Source organism: Oxyura jamaicensis, chromosome 12 (genome assembly GCF_011077185.1).
Source record: "Oxyura jamaicensis isolate SHBP4307 breed ruddy duck chromosome 12, BPBGC_Ojam_1.0, whole genome shotgun sequence".
Taxonomy (NCBI): Eukaryota; Metazoa; Chordata; class Aves; order Anseriformes; family Anatidae; genus Oxyura; species Oxyura jamaicensis.
Genome location: NC_048904.1, coordinates 18,743,091 through 18,764,752, shown reverse-complemented (window position 1 = coordinate 18,764,752; position 21,662 = coordinate 18,743,091). Strand labels below are relative to the sequence as shown.

At 41.6% G+C, this 21,662-nt stretch overlaps 1 protein-coding gene across 8 annotated transcripts in view; it reads right to left on the bottom strand.

Moving 5' to 3' along the window:
- CHL1 (cell adhesion molecule L1 like) overlaps positions 1-5,995 on the bottom strand; it is a 124,267-nt gene extending 118,272 nt beyond the window's left edge. For 3 of the 8 annotated variants that reach the window (XM_035337445.1, XM_035337452.1, XM_035337448.1), the window contains exon 1: positions 5,471-5,663. The gene's annotated coding sequence lies outside the window, so the exon portion shown is untranslated. Of the gene's footprint in view, positions 1-5,470; positions 5,665-5,850 lie in introns of those variants that run through there. The other 5 variants (XM_035337446.1, XM_035337450.1, XM_035337454.1 and 2 more) reach the window with 3 other exon arrangements.
- Between the last annotated feature and the right edge of the window lie 15,667 nt (positions 5,996-21,662).

Here is a 21,662-nt window from a genome sequence, read left to right as displayed (position 1 = left end):
CTGCAGAGGACAGGATGGAGAAGGAGAAGCTCAATTTTCTCCCCACAGCTGAAGTCACTGTCTGTAGGTTGCCTGTGGGGAGCTCAGCATGCGCCTGGCCGACCAGCCCGCTGCCACAGTCACGGCTAGACCAGGAGCCATCTGTCTATAACGTCCTCAAAAGCCACTCTCCAACAGGAGCAGCCCTGCCTGGGCTCAAACGTTGGCTCCACCTCGACCCAGCTGCTCAGGCCTAGATCCAGACATGGCTGCTTCCTCTGCATGGGACAACAGGAGCAAAGATGAGGATGGCTCCCACCTGCGCTGGCCCGTCCCTGTCCTTCTCGGTGTCCTCCCCACCCTCCCTAACCAAGCCACATCCCCACCACACCTCCACATTATCCCATCTGCTTGCTGACTTGGCAAAAGGAAAAAAAAACTACCCGAAAAGAAAAATTGGCAATTTTCTCAGTAAGTGCAGAAAAGAGAGGGCTAGCAAGGGTCAAAAGAAATTATGAACACTAATGGAGAAAGTAACATAAATCTCGTCCTTAGATGGAACAGGACCAGGAGCTCTCACTCACAGCAGCTAACACCACTTCATCTATACCAATATTACAAATACTAATTTTTATGATAAACTGTTTTCTGTCTGCATTTTTTGGAGTTTCATACATTCAGGTGTAATGAAGGAAGAAGGAAACATCTGCTAAGGAATTCTGCAGCCCCAGAAATAACATATCTCCCTGGCTGTGTGACCAGCACTGTGGATTTCTTACAGGCGGTGCTGGGACCCGCCAGAAGGATAAACGCAAGGCACCAAATATCACCGCATACTTTCATCTGTTTATAATGCACAGGCAATCACTGCAATGGAAAATGAACTAATCAGCATTTGGGTATGCAAATGTGCTTACAGAAATCAATGCATAAAACAGATACAAGGACACTAACCCAGAGAAAGAAAGAAAGAAAAAATAAAAAATAAAAAAAAAAAAAACACCTTGAGTTTGAGGCATTGACTTTGCCACATAGAAACAAAAACATAAGCTCGTATGCGCTTAAATCTGGACCAAAAGTTTAATACCAGAAGTAACAATATGAAATATTAAAAATATCCATATATGACTTCTTCAAAAATATGAAAATATATTTTCTGTAACTAAAAGCACACCTTAAAATATGCTAAAAAACTTCTAGCTACTGGGACCAATTCTAATTCCTCAATAAAACATACATAAGTGCTTTCCACTTGGCATTCACGACTCTTCCTGGAGGTGACAATCTGTTACCCACTGAGTTTAGCCGGCCCTTGATGATGAGTTGGACGTATTCCTTTATATTGTATGGACATCTATGGAGCATGGAATTTACTCCATGAGTGAAAATTAGAGAGGGAAAGAAATACATGCCAACTTTCTCAGGAAATAAATAAATAAATAAATAAAATAAATAAAAAATCTTGCCTTCTTTCTCACCTTCTTCACCACCACCACCAGATATTTGTTCCCTGCAAAGTAAATGTTTTGCCCTGTAAACACAAATTCCCAGTCCTTACAATGTTTATTTCTTAGTGATAATAGCTTGCTATTGAAGGTGGTGAGTGGCCAGCTTGTTCTACAGAACCCAGATTGACCCATTCCCCTAGAATCCAGAGGGACATCTGGGAGCAAGATGAACACAGGACCCAGCAGACACCCAGAAACATGACAAAGCCTAGAAATGCAGTTAGAAGTACAAGATTATGAACTATAATAATCTTAGCCTAGCACTGTTGGCAACCAATGAGTTGAGACTTGGATCACTGTGATCCAAACACGGCAGCTACACATCCTCTTTCAGTCCAACAGGCCGGTAGATCATACAGTACCCAAGCTTTGTTTAGGAACAAGAAAAAAACCTGGATTCTTTTTTCTTATCAAGAAGGAGAAAGAAACCTTCCAGAATGCCAATGTGAAAAATAAATGCCATGACAGCCTGCAGTTCTCCCAGCCCTGAAATACTTTTTCTTAGTTACAATTTTAGACAGAAAATATATATATATATATATATATATATATTTGTATATTTGTATATTAGCAAATAGCAGAGCTCAAAGGAGCAGTCTTGGCAAAATATTGCCAAGAACCCCAAATCTACCCATAAACATTGCAAATGTTTTGCTTTAGCTCAACTGGGAGGACACAAAAGAAAGCCCATTAGCAGCTGGCCTGCACAAAGTAAACCCCTGAAACAGACAGATATTCTGCCTTCAATTCACCCCAGATGTATTAGTTTGTGCAGTCTCCCTCTAAAGCAAATCACAGCACAAGAAGTGAGGATGGGACAGCTGCAGGACTCCCCTTCATTGTGCACTCTGGAATTAAGATATCAGCCGAAATGGATCCAAATGTAACAATAAACAATAAGCTACTGAAATAAAAGTGTAATTCAGCAGGTATGATCTGTATGAAGGTTGGCACAAGATGGTTAAAGCCAGTATTGGTACTTTGGGGATACGTGACCACAGTAACTTTTATCATCCTTCTGCCCTTTGAGTACTAAACCTATTACTTCCTTGCATAAAATAAAGTTAAGAACACAATTTATTCTGCAAGGACAACCTAGCCCATGGGCTACAGGACGTGCCAGGCTGCCCTGACACAAGTTGGACAACAACCAAGCCCCATGTTCCATGTTATGTTTCATTTACTCATAATGCATCATGGTGTGACCCCACAAGGCTTTGCAGGATCTCACATCTCAAGTCAGCATGACGGGAATGCTTCAAAAAGCAGTTGGTAGATGAGTGTCTTTGTCAGACTTGCTTCTCCCAGTAATGATGATTTTTTTTTTTTTTTTTTTTTTTATAAACAGAAGTCTAACTGAGAAAGGACAATTGAATCTTGTTATAAAACACTGAGCACATTAACACCAGAAGATGGTTTACAAGTAAGATTCTTGCTCTTTTCTTCATGCCCATGCTGCTGGCCAGACTCAGCCCTGATGCATCATTTTTAATTATACATAATCTAAGGCCTTTATAAGGTCAGCTTTGTGCTCGCAGAAAAAAACATCTTTAACAAAACGGAATTTCTACTTTGCTGGACAAATATACCAAAAGAAACTGTGGCATCTTGGAGGGTTGCTAAGCAACCAGCAGCTCCAGTGTCACTTGTTTGGGATCAATTCAAGTCATTCATCAGGCACCGAAAACCAGCTCAGGAATTCCAACAAATCTGTGCCTTGGGAAAGCCACGGGGACTTCCTGCTGCACAATAACACTTTTTTTTTTTTTTTTTTTTTCCTCGAAGATAAACTTTGTAGATGTTCTTTTGATCTGTGTGATATGTTAATTCATTATTCTTAACATACTGCTAATGGGAAAAGCTATAATTAACCAACTACGGCATTGTAACGCATGCAAGATAAACTGAACTAATTAGTGATGTTTAAAGTAGTCCCTGTCCTCTCCCACCAGGGAAGCAGGAGAATCCCTCCTTATCTCACCAGCCGCTGTCCATGACATCATTCTACATAATGCATATCTACCTTCTTTCATTTTACCTTCCAAACATAAGTGATAAAGTATATTTTTATTGGCAAACAAGATGGCTACAATCCAAGCCACCTGCAGTAAACATAAATGTTGTGAATAAGACAGTCCTTCATTTAAAAGAAGGCTTATCTGCTGCTCTTCTTGGGATAAAGAAATGGAGTATTATGTTTTGATTCATTATGTTTAATTAATGGAGTAACACATACTAAATGCCCAAAGTAATTACATTCATTTACGGACAGAGAGCTAAATGTAATCAAAGTGTATATAAGTGAAGTACAGTCTCTTTATTTCAGCCTCATATCCAGAGCTCATTTTATTCCTATTTTGATAAAAACAATAACAAGTTGCACCATTTTAGAGAAGGAATTGCTTTCAAAGCTGTGTTACTTCAGGCAAAACTTCCGCAACTCTGGGATTGCTGAAGTTGTTTTGACTGTAGATATTCAAGGAGACTTTCTTGTACACTGTGCAATATTCCTGAAGGAACTCCAGAACCTCCTGTACCATCGGTATGCTGTCTTTTGCACCTCGTTTTAATGTAACATGGTCTTGCAGTTCACTAAGCCAAACTTCGCTGACAGCAGTGGCATGGCCCAAGCAAGGACCAAAGAAACCACCTAGCAGGAATCTTGTATTTTCTTAAAGATCCATTGGGAGAGTATGGGATTTTTGTTTGTTTGTTTGTTTAAGACAAAGAAAACTCATTACTTTTAAGTAACACAAAAGTATCAACAGAGCAGCAGCCCCACACTCTAATACCTCAGGTAAGTAGAAGCCAGGTGCAGCATCACAGGAAACAATGGGCAAAGGAGCACATGCCCAGCTCCATCAGGGCAAGGCTGCATGTGTTCACTTAGAGGGGAAAAAAAACACATATCCAGCTCAAGGTGCACGGTTTTTCCCATCTCCTTTTCTCAGGCCTAAAGCTACACTCATATTTGTTATTTATTGTGTACAGAACAATATTTCTGAGAGCTGCATAACATGTATTTAACTCAGTCACATCAAATGAACCCTTGACAATCACACAAAAATACTACCTGTCAAGTCTCTGGTGAAATTTTCAAAAGCGTGTTTCAAGGAAAACTATTTCCAGCTTGAGCTTGAGAATAAATATGCTTGGTTTATATCTGTCGAGTTACGGTGGAACACCTGAATGTTATCCAACATATCATAGCTTAGTTCCTTTCTACCCCAAAACATGAAGAGAGTAACGTTCATCATACAAGTGATACGTGAAAAGGCTATTGGTGCTTACTGCGTCCAACAATTAGGAAACAGCACAGAAAGCACTATCTCCTTGCATCATGAAGACCTAAACCTAGCTGAGACCACTGATGCTCTGATCGTAGAGCACTAATTGACTGCACACTGCATAAGATAGACATGCTTAAAGATTCTTATAGCTCTCGTGGGCTGCAATGCAACCACACCATTCCCCATAGAAAAAATAAAACAAAATCCCCCCCACCCAAAACCAAAAAAGAACACCCGCTGAAGATATTGGCAATTATTTGGGTATTCCAGAAAGAAATGCCCATATCGTTATGGGAAAAAATAATAATAATAATAAAAAAAAAAATGTAGAAGAACGAAAGAGCAAAGTACTTGCACAGAGGGACGCCACCCGGGCTGCAAACTTGAACCCACGCAAAGAGAAGGGGAGCGAGAGGAGCCCCCCCAGCCGAGACCTCGGAACCCTCCAGTCCCCCCTCCACCCCCCCCAACTTCTCCGAGGGGGCAGCCCGGGGGGGCTCCGCTCGGAGCCCGGCACCTGCGCGCCCCGCTCCTTTAGCCCCGCTCCTTCTCCTCGCCTCTTCCCCGCCCAGCAGCACCGGGCGCGGTACGGGGAGCAGCAGCAGCAGCGTCAGCGTACAAATAACGGGATTTTGGGGGGCGAGGCAGGGCCGTTGACCCCGGCACCCCTTGGCCCGGCTCCCCCCGCCTTACCTTGGGGCCGGAGGAGGCTCGGAGGCGGCGGCCGGAGCTGCGGGTGGCGGTGGCGGCTCCGCAGCCCCGTCCCGGCTCTGCAAATTAATCGCTCCACCCCAAAAAGAAAAAAAAAAAAAAAAAAAAAAAAAAAAAAAGCCAAACCCAGCCTTGCTCCACACCCACGAGAAGGAAGAGGGGTCCCTCCGTGACTGGCATCAGTATCTCCTCCGGCTGCGCTTGCAGGGAGCCATGGCAACGAGCCCCGCACCTCCCCAAACCGCTGCCCTCCTCCCCCGGGGCCGAACCGCCCCTGCCCCACTCCCTGCCCCTGTCCGTGTCCCCGACCCTCTCCGTATCCCCGACCCCCGTCCCTGTCTCCGTCCCCGTCCCGCTCCCACCTGCCGCATCCGACGCCCCTCGGCGAGAGCCGGGAGCCAGCGGCGCCTCCGCCCCTGGCGGCACCTGGGGTGCCGGGCGGCGAGGGAGAGGATGGCTAACGGGGGAAGTTCCCCCGCACGGCCCCTCTGCGGCTCCAAAATGTCATGCAGGAGGTGTAGGCGCGGCCAGGGGGCCGCCCCCCCCCCCCCCCCCCCCCCCCATTTTCCCTCCTCTCGGGGCACAGAAGTGGCTTTGCTTTCAGAGGGAAGGGAGCTAACAGAAAACCTTGGATGGGGATGGTCCCCATCCTCCCTGTCCACCTCTGCGCTCTCCTTTCCCCAAAACCCCATGCATTCATCACCACAACACCTCATCCTTTATGTGTTCAAACCTTTGAAAATATCTTTTCCTTATTTTTTGCTAATGCCCCTTTTACTCTTTGCTGGATGTGCTCTATAGCACAACGACCACAACAAGGGATCAGTTTTGTGCGCGCTTGAACAGTCGGACTTTCTGCCTGCATGGTTTGCTTCTGTAACCCCTTTGTTGCACGGGCTAAATTTGTGAGTGCGTGGTGAGGCCCAACCTCACAAAGGTGCCAGTCATGCTCTAAGCACTCCGGACAGAGATGCTGCCTGGAGGTGCTGAGGGTCAGACACAATCATTTCCGCCAGGACTCGGACTTCTCGGGCAATTTTCTGTCTCACTGATGACCTTTGAGGTTTTTTCCTTTTCTCTGAGCTTTGTCTAATGCAATGAACAATAATCATAAAGAAGCATTCACAGACATTAAACTGTAAAACCACCCTACCGAATCACAGCTAACACTCGTGGGGATTATTATCATTTGGGTTAAAGATTTTTTGGACAGTAGAACTCAAAATTTGTTGGCAAACTGATGTTAATCTCCAGCAGACTTAGGTGAGCTTACTTTTTGGACAGGAAGTTAGTAATCAATATCAGTGAAAGGTATTAGAAACTGAATGTGGTAGTAAAAGAGAAAATCTGAAAGCTAGGAGGGAAAAGAATAGAATAATTTAATATTCTGTGCTAAGGAAGCAATGGAAAACCTCTTCAAGCGATGTTATGCTTGATATTTTAGTCATGCAAAGTCAGGCAATTCATAGATAAAATTTTCATATTAAACTACACTTAACTCAACTTGTGCTTATATAAATGCCTAACTTCTGACCAAACGTATGGAGAAAAGCTTCTACTTTGTAAGGAAACCATGCTGTGTTTGCCTGGAGTGCTCTGATGCGGAGCACTTGGATTTATGCACAGCTGAGGCCAAGCCCAAAGCCCATGTAAGGAAATGGGAGTTTTCCCTTTGAATCCAGCTCTCATATCCAAATCCTGAATTGACTTACTGTTTAGTCCAAAGACAGTAAAACGCTATATTTACAGCACATTGCTTTCCAAAGCAACCAACAGCTAAGCAACAGGGCTGTGCCCCCGTGCAGCGGAAACCTCTGAAAATAAATGGGGAAGGAGGCAGCTGTGAAGGAATGTCTCGGCTGTGTCAGGGCTGCCAACGCGTTGGAAAGCCATTTGACCCCACAGAAACACGCCTGTCAGATATCAGGGCAGTCCAGAGGCAACTGGAGATTTGCTGAAGGGCTGGCAAAACCCCATGTGTGCCAGGGAGAGAAGCTGTGTGTCTGCTCCCCTGGGAGCAGAGGTAGCAGAGATGCTCAGGGAGCAGGGGAAGCTGCCATCACCCCTCCTGCCATTGCCAAGAGGACAAAAAATGGGAATGAGAACTCTTCCCCACTCCTGGCCAACAGCACTCTCCTCCCTGGATGCCTTAGCAGCCCCAGGAGTTTCCAGGTTGATTTTTGCAGGCCTCTGACACAAAGAAGAGAGACAACAATCTAATTACCTCCAATGCCTGCTGGAGGCAGGACTGCTGCCAAAGTCAACTCCCTGCGCTGCCTGTACCTACGTTGCCATACCCACCCCTCAGATACACTCTCATGCAAACAGAAACAAGCTGGGATTGCAAAATGCTGTGACCACTGAGATTTTCACTTCCCTATGGAGCTGGCCCAGCTTTCAGGTCCTCTCTGGCAACATGATTTCACCAAGATCTTCCCACGGTTCCAGGTTCCAGCCTGCAATATGCAAACCATTACCTGCTTTTCATTTTTTTTGACACAGAGTCAAGCAGAAAGTTCTCCTTCCTCTAGGAAGTTAACTGGTGGGAAAGTCAAAGTACGTCAGCTCACCAAAAGCTGCTCCAGACTTAGAAAAATGAATTGTGTCCATGTTCATAATCAGACATGGCACCATTCACATCTATCTCCAAGACTACGGTTTGCTTCAAGTGTAAATAGACATAATCCATTCCAATTTCCCTGGATAATGAAACAGGACAAATGTTATAGCACTTAAGTCACCACTGCACAAAAATAAAGACAGAGAAGCACAGTTTGGTTGTGGCCATGTCGCTACAGAACTGCTCTTTATTTGGGGATTTCCAGTGGAAAATCAAGGAGCCTTTTCATCATTCTCGCTACTTGCTGTGAGAATGAGAGAAACACTGCTAGAAACACTGGAAAAAGCCATTTAAGCTCTTTAGGCTGACATTGTTTGCATATCTAAAACACAAGTTAAATGCCTAATATTGTCTCATATCAACTGTGAGAAGAAAGCTCTGGATATTTATCTCAGGAATTGTCTAAAGAAATCAGAAGAAATAGCTGGTCTGTTTGTACCTATTTCAACTTCAACTTGTTACCTGGTTCACTGGACGTAATCCCACGGGAAACACCTACTGTGTAAAATCAGTTCCAAAATCCAATGGGAGATTTTTCCAATTTTACTCTAAATGCCATTTGAGATACACAAAATGCTTGGGACAAAAGAACAGATTCTCGTTATAGAAAATTCATTTTACTTGCAATTGACAGAACATATCCCACTGCCACAGCTTCTTAATAGAGATGATGTCATTTTTTTGAACAGGTAGGTATGCAGAAATGTGAATATACTTGAATAGCAAGATCTATTATTTATTTATTTATTTAAAAGGGGGATCTGTTTCTGGGAATCAGGTCTGCTCCTGGACAAATTAAATGGCTGATATAATTGACATCATGCCAATTAAATTTTTTTCCATATCAAAATTTGTTTTATCCTGCTGCAACGTTTCACAGGATTTTCATTAACTTTGGAATATTTATAATATTTAAATTATACCAGCTAAATGTATACTGAGAAGCGTAAAGCTGAATTAGAAATTAAAAGCTGAGAGGGAAAGATTTTAACTGTAGGGGGAAAAACATAGATGAGACAGGGTGATTCACATGACACTAATGGTTTATTAAACGCATACCTGAGAATACATCAACAATTCTCAGCTTTGAAATGTTGAAAGTTAGATGGGTCTTGACCAGAGCAAAGAAGCTACAGATGTGCTAGAAAATGCTAATCTTTTCCTTCATAATGAGAATACAGGAAAAATCCACGTGATCAAAGGACAGCAAATTTAAAATGAATAAAAGGAAATACCACTTTTCACAGTTAGAAGTAATCCCAAGAATGCAGGCTTTGAAGAACCTGGAGTGAAATGTTAGGATTTTTTTTTTTCAATACAATTTTTTTAAAGGCTGGATAATTTTATGACTGCTAATAACATTTGTAACTATGCAAGCTAAGATAATAACAATGGTAATCAAATCTCATGCTTCAGGGCATAAATTGATTGCTTGGAGGGGCTAGGGAGTTTTTCTTTTTTTTTCCCACTACTGAGTACATGATTTCACAACTGACTAAGTGCATTACAAGGGAAGTGTTTGCTACCATAGCTAGACAATTGATCTAATCTGTAATAACACGTACAACACCAAGACACATTGAGCTGCCTGTATACCTATCTGCTTTGCAAGCACTAATAGACCTAAGGCCAAATTCAGTGAAGTGTTTGGTTCTTAGTTTCCACTTAGGTTCCAACATTTCTTTTGATAGAAAGCAGTAAGGTTTAAATCCAAAACAACACACACTCATTCCTATTGGAATGAATCTTGAAGACCAAGTTAGGCAGTGGGTTCCTCCATAGTCAGGGTCAGACCCAAAGCTAAAGATGAAAACCATCCTACTGGTTGGATTCATTTCATAGGGTATCAGCTCACCACACAGGCTGGCCTTGCACCTCCTCTGGCCAATTAGTAAGAACATGCTTTTGAAGACAACCATGCATTTCCATTAACAATAATAATAAAACACATGGCTTTGTTTTTTTATAAAAGAGCTATACCAGAGGGTGAGAGTGCTCAGCCTAGAGTAGGGGATTTAGGTTTCATTTCCAGCTGTACCAGGGAGCCCCACAGAAGTTAGCACTGCTCTAGGTCAGACAGGCTTTTTGCTCTGTAAAGCAGAAACTAATTCAAGATTTCCTGGGCCCAACCTGGAGCAGAACTGAGCCTCACCATGGCCAGATTTTTTTTATTATTATTTTTATTTTTTTTCAGAAGGAAGGTTGGCTCCGGTGGTGCCACAATAAATTCTTCATGCTTTTTTCCTTGAGGCATTCACTAAAGGTCTTAGAACTTATCCAGAAAGCTTCTTTGTGAATGAAACTTGACAATTTGTCACCTTTGATGTCACTGTTTGTTAGGTGAGACTTTTCCCATTCCGGGTTTTAGGTGTGGGTTGGTTTGGTTGTTTTTGTTTGCTTGTTTTGTTTCTGTTTCTCAATGTGCAGTCCCAGATACAACCCTTCAGAGCAGGACTGTACCACATGCTTCTTCCTTCACACAGTTTTCAGGGGAGTGCATGTATTCAAAGCACACCTCTGACACACCAGCCTCCTTGGCCACTCCACCCCAGACACCTTCTCCTCGGAGGCCTGCCCAGTTACCTGGTTGGCGTGCACTAGTTTCTAGGATGAAACTACAGAACTTAGGTCTGAACAGAACAAGTGTGCCTTTAAGGCAGACTGACCCGTGCCCAGTCACCCATCGATGGGACGAGCTCAGTCACAAAGAAAAACAGGTACCACACTCACAAAAAAAAAAAAAAAAAAAAAAAATGCTATCTGAAAATGTATCTTTGGTTTCTGAGCAGAACTGGCACTAATCCCAGAAAGAACAAGCCACAATATTCAGAGAAATGGAATCATGACTCATGTCAGGACAATGGCATTGATCTCATTCATTTGTGTAAGAGATTAAAGAGGCCTAGGGATAAAGATTTGCTATTTCCTGAACAATAACTGCTAGAAACTGGACAAAATGTCAGCAACAAGCTCTCCACAGTTGTTCTTATTCTTGCCTGGCATGGAGGTGTGATATGTAGAACAAAGCCTCTGCATGGTTAACCCATGAGTGCCGTCTTAGCTTTATTCAATGATGTAGATGACACCCACTATTCAGTAACCACTGAATAATTATTATTTTTTTTTTTTTGGCTTTCTTTCATAGTCAACAGGTATAATTTGCACAGAAAGTCTACTGTCAAAACCCTACACTGATATAATATAACCTGATCATTTTTACTTTCCTATGCAAAAATGAAAATACATATTTTAAATAGTATGTCCATGTTTTTCTACTGAGTCAAACAGATTCGGATTATAATAACAGGTGACGTTTACAGAATTATTATAGATACCCTTGAAACTAAGCAAAGACACAGTTGTGAGAGTAAGCACCTAATTCAGAATTACCAGGGACCCCCCTCCCACCTTCTGCAGACAGAAAAATAAAGTGATTGGGGGTGGGGTGGTGCCCTTGGTTTTCATGAGAAAAGAAGAAATGAAATTGATCTCCTAAGACATGGACAAACAGTGGTCTTGGATAATGCTGTCATTTATATTCTTCTGTTTTTTATGTCCATATAGTGCACTGTTTTTATTAAAACAACCCCGCATTACAGTCCAAATGAAAATCAAAACACTAGATGAGTTGTTGCTGAACCATTTGGTGATCCCTGCATTCCTTAACCAATTTAATCTGACTGTTGGGTTGCAGGGTATTCAATAGGTCACCTACATCAGCAGTTCCAGTCCAGACAATTTGCTTCTAAATACTACATGGTATAATACACATTTTCCAATTACATTTCAGACTGCATTCAAATCCTACCAGACAGACAAAGTTATATGAAGAACAGAAGGCTTAGGAAACAACAGCATACACATACCTGTTTATTAAAACAATATTTTTGAAAACAGTTATCAGCAGTTGTACAAAATTATTAATGCAAACAGGAAGGCAATAGCTTGTTCACCAGTGAAAATATTCTTTAAAAATATTGGCAAATCTCATGGAACGAAGTATATAAATGATTTATCCCTCTTCGGTGTCCTTCAGACAAGACATTCAAGGAGAAAAAAATACAATAATACTGTGATTATCACAAGCAATAACTGGGAAAATACTCTGTGAAAAGAAGCATACTTCTAGCTTACCTTTTGGCCTTAGATAGATTAATTATTAAATACATAAACTGATGTTAGGGAAACTGTAGAAAATTTATTAAAAATAAGCATCACTCTGGAAGTACTAACACCAGGCCAATGTGATGAGTATGCATCAAAAATTACATTCTTACAAGAATGAAAACAAGGACTCCCTCTAGAGCCTGGGGATTATCAGAATGGTCACAATCATACAGTTTCATGCCTTACAATTGTACTTGTAAGGTTTAATGGCATACCCCAATAGTTTTAGTAGACTGGACTGGCCATACTTAACTTTATTATTATTTTTTTTTCTTCACTATCAAGATTAAAAGGATCAACACTTCTAAAACTCTCTGATTAAAACTAACAGTAAATGGAAGCCCATGGTGCAGGGTGACCTTAACCATTTGGCTTTACAGCCAGTACACTTTTTGGAAACAGCCAGTAAATGTAATGTGATGGAGCAAGGAATAAGGGATTTAAGTCATCATCCCAGGATCCATACGGAGAACCTATGCTCTGAGTGGGGCATAAGTCTGAGAAGGATTTCTGAATGATTCAGAGCTATCTGAAGGTCTACAAAATCCATAGCTGTATAAGCAGAAGATATTAAGTAGATATAGAGAGTCTCTATTGCTTTTTTATTTTGTGTCAGTATATATTCTGGAATTGAAATGTCTACTACGGTCTGCAGCTCAGGATGGATGGCAAACTACTTGTTAGGATTCAGATGGGAGCCAAGCAAACAACTGCAAGGTTGGAAAGTGCATCTCTTAGTGAGCAATGAGAATTCATCAAGTAGCATGTTAAGAGGTGATTAGATCCCAGTCTGTGGGTACCAGAGGGAATACGTATTTGGTAATGGAGAGCTTCTCTATCTAGCTGACAAAGTATAACAAGATCTAATTACTGGCAGATGAGAAAATTGGGTTTTGCCTTTTTTTTTTTTTTTTTTTTTTTTTTTTCCTAAACAGTGAATTAATTAACCCTGTGGCAATTTTTTCCTAGTTGTGGTAAATTATTCACAATGTGTTACCGTAACACAAAGGCTACATATCTTCTTCTTAAAAGTACCTTTTAGTTCAAGAAAAAAAAAAAAAAAAAAAAAAAAAAGACTGAAAGAGGAATGTACATTATACGAATATTATGTGAGTAGATTACAGTGATTGTGCTGCAGCTGCAGCTCTTGCTGTTACGTATTGGTGACCAAAGCACAACTAAGGTCCAGACCAACAGGACCCTGCAACAAACCAGGGGTGTACTGCTGTGAAGATGACCTCAAAAATAAATAAATAAATAAATAAATAAATAAATAAATCCCAGTCTTATGATCAGTGAAAATAGAATCTGGTTTTGAGACCTGCCTAGATCTGAAGTGGCTCCAGCTGCAGCAAACTCTGCAGGTTTCTTCTGCTCTGGCATCCTCCTATCCTAGTCAGCATAGTCCAGCCTTGGGAGGGAGAAGGAAAAAGTGCTGGTTACAATACCTGTATCTTGCTTGAGAGCTTGGAAAAGTGTCTCAGAGAAGTCATATATTCCCCCAAAATCAACAGCAAGAACAGAGGTAGCTGTCATCTTAAATGTACATACCAGTTGGGCTAGATGTTAAATCCAACACTGAGGGAAAGCAATGCCACCTGAGAAAAACTGCTGTCAAACTCACCTGTATTTAGATTCACATGGGTGTGCTATGCTACATACTGATTTAATGATACAGAATGCTGCCTCAGTGTAAATTACCATAGTTTCACTTGAAGTTCAAGCTGAGCTGACTTCAAGCTCCTAGATGCTAATATAGCTGTGACAGCTTCCACCAGCTGAAAATTTATCCTATATGCTATTCTAAATATATCTATCATCTCTAACAGCTCCCAGATTTCAAATCTGCGAAACTGCTTTCTCAGTCCTTTAGCCATCTGTTTTTTGCTGGGCTCATATGTGTTTTTCTGGCAGTGACTTTGCAGAACTCACCACAGCAGGGAAAAGCACAATGGAAAGTATATTTTTAAAGTGTCTTGCTTCATTTCTGAGCTAAATGCACTTGTATTACAGATTCATATATTTTTTTTTTTTAAATCACAAAAAGCAAAACAGCTACATTTTGGGTATAAAAAAACAACCTCTTAAGAGACCTGTGAGCACAGCCTAGCATATATTCCACACTTGAAGAGCTGCACACATCCCTTATACAACCACTGAAGAAAGAAATCCCCATGCCAACATCCCAACTCTGTACAGGAATGTAAGTCAGACATAATTTTGCCATGATGACAGTAATCACCAATGTACAAAAGGAACTTTTTCTAAAAGCAATTGTTTCTAGAAAGCCATATTCAATCCTGTGTCCACATTGTGAACACACAAAGCATTTATATTTCTCTTACCATTACTAAAATATATATCCTTCCCCAGTACTATCCATGATGCACTGAAATGCATTAAGAGGTTTACATGCTTGCTTGACAGATGGAGAAGGAAGGGAGAAGAGGTTACCATTTTCTTTCAAACTGTGAATAAAATACAAAACTATTTCAGATGTTTCTTCTCTGTACGTGACTATCTCATTATCTCTCTTCTTACCTATATAGATATCTTCAGGATTCATTGGTCATCCCCTCGTTTGTTGAAGCGGCCATAATTTCTCTTCTTGCCACAGTCAGTAGATATAATCTTATGTATTTGTCGAAAATTGATGATTTTGTCTTCAACCTTTATTGTCAAGAGATTGGACTGACTGCAGAAAAAGAGAGGGATGTTAAATAATGTAACTGCATCAAAGACAAAACAAACAAACAAACAAAAGAACAACAACAACAAAAACCATAATACTAGCTATTAAAAAAGGTAATTATTATAAACTGTCTGTCCAAGGCAGGATAAAGCAGGGATTGAAACACAAAGGAAAAATTAATATAGGCATGACTTCCTCTGGTATGACTTTGCACTCATAAAAATTTTAATTCTACATGAAGATGCATTTCTTCAGGCACAAGAGTCAAAATATAATGGGGCTCTTAGGTGGAAAATTAGAATATAAAGGCTATCAACTGCCCATTAATCTTGTGGGGTCAATGGGAATCAGGCAGAATAGCTGTTTGCAGTTGGGTGAAAGGATGCTGTGGGATTTAATTTACCCTGTAACCAACGCACTCTGGCAGATCTTTGTGCCTACACTCTGGAAGAAGGAACTGAAAGACGAAATAGTCAGCAAGATTTGGGGCCCTAGGTGTCAGCTTCCTATAATCCCTATACTGCAGATATGAATTCATTAAGCAGCTAGATGGGACACGTTGCTGTGCCGTCCTTATCTGACTGTTTGGGTTGGCCTGCATGTGGGTGTGATCCTGGTCCCAATGGTGATGCGCTGAGTGTGTGTGTTGCATACAGCCCAGGAGATCCAAGAGAATGATTTACTCTCTAATATTACTCGACCATTAATTTAAATTTTAGGAGTGTTGGCAAAAACTCCACGAAAAGTTTAAAAGATAGACACATTTTAGATCAGATTAGATATTTAAACAGGAGACAGTATTGATTTACCATACACAGCTGAGTAATTTTAATGTTCTGTGTCAAAATGTAAAATGGTCGAGCAAGTTATGCTTCTCAAGAACAGCTGAGAAAAATTCATATTAAAACAAATGATTAGGTTTTCAGATAAAAAAAAATATATATATATAATCACTGAAAACTTCAAAGCAATGGCTGGAGGTGTGAATGGTTCATATAGCTTTGTGCTTCACTGAAAACTAACAAACAGACTACAAAATCCAACAAGTAATACTTGAATTCCTATGTGTTTTGACTCAAGATTTCTCAAGAAAAGGTGTTATTTGAACTTAAATTATTAGGCAAGCTGCAAGATGCACCATAGCTGTGGATGCCCATGCAATGACGAGCCCTGTGCTGACAAAAGCTCTTAAACCACAGCTGATCTAGATGTGGTCGCAGACCACTCTGCCAAGGCTGATTTTAAATACCTCTGTAACAGAGTCAGGTATCCCAGATAACCCCTGTGGGCATCTATTATGGTTACTAATATATCAATTGACAGGAGTAGTTTAAAAAATGGAGTAGAATTTATAAATACAACATGCTGTCTCTTCAAATTATGTTGTGATGTGTATTGGCTCATTACATACGGCATGAATTAATACTGATAACAGACAGTGGTATAGGTGAAATAACACATTTTCCCTATGATATCAGTTCATGGAAAGTATTTAGCCTTCAAGAAACACAGTTAATCTTTATCCTAAACAGAAGTTGACACTTCACTCTAAGGGAAACCTTGCACACATTTCCCAGAAAGCTCTACTTCTGTCCAAAGATAAGGTTATTAGGTGGAAATGTGGGAGGCCATAGATCTCCAGTAACTCAGTAGGTTGACAAAACTATGGAAAAGCATGGAAGCAGTGCTGCAAGTTTTGCACAGCAATGGAGAAATTTCTCTTGCAAGCTCAGCATGCAAGTCACTGAAAGGTGAGAGAAAGTCAAATGTGGCTCAACCCACAATGAAGAGGCTAAGGAACGGCTATGGGTGTCTACACTCATGAGGTTAGCTGCTTGCACTGTAACCCAGAGAGTAACATGAATTTCACCAATGCTCTTGTCTCTATCTCATGTAAGAATGAGAATGAATAAAAAGGCTTTAGTTAGCACCACACTTTTCACCTGTAGTGTACAAGTGCTTTCACTTGTGCCTGCACAGTTACAGAACCCAAAAAGGCCAAAGACAAGCTGGAATTAGTTAAAAAAAAAAAAAAAAAAAAAAAAAAAAAAAAAAAAGAGAGAGAGAGTAACAGAGGAATGCAGTTTTGACCGCTGGTGTAAATCAGAAGTAATGCCAAGAGGCAAGAGAGTGATACCTCAGTGAAAAGGGGGTGATCAAAATGAACAGACCACTTCTGGATCAGGAGAGAACTATAATACCGGCTTAAATTAAAGCTTCTTGAGAAACGTTTTTTCGCTATCCAATTTGCACAAGATTTGTAGAACAATTTATCATTATTTCTATGGCAGTAATGACTACAAGTTCAGTGTTATATTAGGCTGTGTGCACACTCCTGAGATAACATTCAAAAAGACAGAAATCAGACAGAATAGCACAAACAACGGCAATGTAGCAGGGGGTTGGCAATAAAGCCACATGCTTCATAGATAAATGTTCTTTTGCAGTTTTTTTTTAAACATGATTTTTTTTTATCTTCTCATTCTGTGGCATTACGATGGTTATTTTGGACAATTTTCTCTAACGGAACGGAGCTCAGGGGACAGGAGGGGAAGGGATCTTTTGAAGTGCAAAAATAAATGAAGAAGTTAAAAAGAAAGAGGAGTAGGAAGGGGAAAAGGGCAAAGAAGAGCAGGGCAGGACAAGTGAGTGCTGATGGGGACAACACTGTGCACCCTCTGCACCCAAGATAGGCTGGAGCAGGGACAGCCCCAAGGCGTTACGGAGGTCGGGCCTGGGGCACCCCGGAGGCCTGGTCAGGACCAGCAGGAGATGGGGCCAGGCTACCCAGCTGGTGACTTGGGGCCCACCAAGAAGCCCTGTCAGTGAGGAGAGTCTGTGGGGGTCTAGGACCTTTTCAGGTCCTTCCCTGCCTGGCAAAGAAGATAAATCTTTGGGGTCTCATGGAAGCGGCTGGCAAAGGGCTGCTGGCATTCTGAATCCTGGATGTGCAATGAGGACAGTTAGGGGATCTCTGTGTGTAGGTTCAAAGCTGAATAAAGACATGGATATTATTTCATATACATACTAACTAAACACACATATTCAAATCCTTGACATGAAAGCACTTCTAAGATGGCATTGTTCATAAGAAAGCCCAGGGGTGTGAACTTCTGTGACCACCTGTAGGCATTTACAGCATCGCTGTGCTGAATGCTAAAGGTTTTGTCTAAGGAGACACCTGGTTACAGCCGGGGACTGTTGTACGTGGTGCAAATTTAATGAACAGATGCCTTATGTTTGTCCAATTAATTTCAAAGTTGTATCCACCCCAAAGCTGCAGGAAGACACAAACCTGAAGACACAACGTCGTGCCAGGATAGGAGTGGTGATTTGGAGATAGGAGTTCCGACACCTGAAACAATTCAGCAACTCTCGATGCTCTCAGACTGAAAATAATCACTGCAAGTGTGATATTTCATCTGGGATAATATTCATCATCCAAGCCACTGCCTCTAATTCCTTTATTGGCAAATCAGCCGGGTTTCGGACCTGCAGTCCTTTGCGCAGCCAGTCTGACGCTCCCAGCCTGCGAGCCAAGGCAGCTTTCTCCCAGAGACTCAATTACTATCTTCGAGTATGAACTTGTACGAGGCAGGTGTTAGGTGGATGCATTCATGTGAACATGCCAGGCAAACGCATCTGACTGCAGAAAGGTCAGGAGATGACTGGTGCCTCCTCAGGCTTTCTATCCCACCTTCTCCACAGGCTGTTGCTGAAAGCAAGCCCCTTTCTGCCTCTCCCCAGGCACGCGTGGTTTGCTTGCTGCTCCCACCTCATTCAGCTGTGCAATCTGCCTAAAACTGTTCAAAGGCTGCAAATCAGACGGCAGTGTTTAAGCACAGAATCAAAACCACCACAAGCCAATTCACGCAGTCTCCGCAGGATGAAAGAGGAAGGACAAATTCGCTGACGCTGTTTCTCTAATGAACCTCACACCTTTGCGGCACAAGTGAGATTGCATGCAGTTCACTCTTCCTCCCAATTATATCTTCAGCTCTTTGCTAAAACTGCTAATCAACATACCAGTTAATGCCAGCTCTGAGTGTCATGCTGTGCATGAATATTTGTCCGCTCAGTACTGCCAGTAGAAAAAAAATTAACACAGGGCACAGCCAGCTCTCGTGGATAAAAACCCAGTCTTTCCAGGTCATACCATGAGCTTGCTCTGAACCTGGGAACGAAGGGGTAAGTCCAGAAGAGAAATGTTGCTTTGTGGGTGACTTCCCCCTGTGCACCTCCAGTCCTGGGGCACAGAGGAAGTGTCAGGGCTTCTGGTGCCCTCTCCTGGTGCCACAGCACCAGGATCTCACCCGTGGCATTGGAGCCACCAGTGTGGTTTCCGGCAGTAGACTGTCATTGGACGCTGGCGCTTATTTAATGGTGTCTGTGATACTCTCCAAATTCAAATCAGCAAAGCTACCTACCTTGTGAGAGGTAGGACTTGAGCAAGCCCACAAGGTGCATGCCATGCCAAGGCTGTCCAGTCAAGCAAACGATGCTGCTGTGAGACACAGGCATACCATTTGCTTTTGGAAGTACCATCACTGTTTGCTTAGGTCTGTGAAACAATCCCAGATTTTTCAAGGTAAAGCAAATGCTTCTCTTCTGAAGCTGGTTTCTTCAAGGCTAGCTTTGCATTTCTCTGTATTGCCTGATGTAGGTAAATCCCCAATACTTTCCTATTTGTAAGTCTTGTGGAACAGACTTCTTGCATAAGGTGTCTTGCAAAGATGTGACACAGACTCACAGTCTGAGCTGTTGCTGTTGTGGGGATTTCCCACATAAATGGACAAGCATCAGCCCTTTATCATAGATAGATGCTGTCAGCTTCTTCTCTCCCTACCTACAACACACACACACTTTCCTCAGATAACATTCTCCTTCTGAGAAGATTCAATACTTGGTGTGACCAGCTATGAACATTACTGTAACAGCTAAATTCACAAGTAAATCATTAAGATACTATGACACAAATAGCATATCACACCTTAAATTTCAGTACAGAAAAGGTGGAATTTTGTATCTTGCCATCTGTCACTACCTTACTGACTCTGTCTGACAAGAAAATTTTTCACCACTCTTTGCTCCTGAAAGTTACCCTCACTTCAGTTGACCTGAACTAAACTGAAGAATTGGTTGTTTTAACAGTGCACTTCCTGGAGCAGAAAGCAGCTTGGGGACAATATTAACATGCAGGAGCAAGGCTGCACTAATTGGAGAAATCAGTGCTTCAGCTGCTGCTGGTTTGGAGAATTGGAATAAATTAAAACACATGAAGTTGACATTAAATAGTTATTGAGAAAAAGTATCAAAATCAGGGAAAGCAGAACTGTTTGCAAGATGAGGTCTTTTACTGATATGCAGTGTGTGTAATTGTATAGCTGTTTGTTTCAGTGACTGCTTAAAGTGCCACGTACCCTCCTGCAGCTCGTCTGTGGGATGTAAAGGAATCATCCCACTGCCCGTCTTCAGCAGATGCCCAGAGTTGCCCACCTGGTCAGGCAGACACCTGGCAGAGAGCTCAGCCTCATCCCATGGCTCATGCAGCCTCCTCAAACCTTCAGTGTACCAACTCTCCCCTCGGTTTCCATGTGGGGACCTCTTCAACATGAGCATAAATCACATATTTACTGTCTCTCCCTATGCCGGGGCAGTGCCTCACTAGCCAACACCGCGGCCTCACGGGGACCTGTCAGCAGAAACACAGACACAGCCTCCAGCTTACAGCAGCACCAACAGATCTGTCTGAATGCTGAAAGGCATTGGCAGAAGAGAAATGCAAAATTATGTGGGACGTTATTCCCTTCCACAGGGCTCTACAAGGCCATATCATGCAGTATCTTCAACTGCAGTATATATAATTTCCTTTATTAATCAGACAAACTGAAACAGACACAGAAACTGGTGCTTTCTCTATTTCAAGCAGACTTAATGTGAGCACTTTCTAGAAAATACCAATAAAATGAAAATATCCTCAGGGAAGTGTATACCATTTAATTACACAGCTTGTTCACATGGTTCATCATATGGGATTTTGTATCTCAGGTGCTGATAGCAACAAAAACTGTACCTAACATTTCACAAAGAAACAACTGTTTTGAAAAAATACTGGACTCTGATTTTATCAGTGGGCTACATTTGGGAGAGTTAGTGAGGTAAAGGCAGAACTAGATCTGAGTATGTTACAAGGTGCTGCATGAAAATATTCAGAGGATAAATGAATTGGGAGGGGAGAGGTGTTGTTCTCAGGCGTTCTTGCTTATAGTCTTTCATTTACATAGTGGAATAGTCTTCCAGATAGGGATTATTATAATGTCTGAAGGCCTAATTGAAACAAGGTGCCGCAGCTAACTTAGGAGCAGCTTAATTCCAAACCCTTTTATCATCCCCAAATGTGAATCCACATTTAAACATAGAGGAAAACATCATGGTATATGCAGGAACAAACAAAGCTATTGTCTGACATAAGGAGCTTATGTAAATGTGTGATGGCGGAGCTCTTTTTACAGTAAACCTTTCGAATAGCTCCATAAATCATGAAGAACAACAATAACAGAAAAAAAAAAAAAATCATTCTTTTAAGGAAGTTTGCAATGGGCTTTTACCTGTCTAGGAGTGATAGAGAAAACACCTAAGGTAAACAAAAGCTAGCATCTTCCTAAGCAGTAAATTGCAAATAAATATAAATTTCT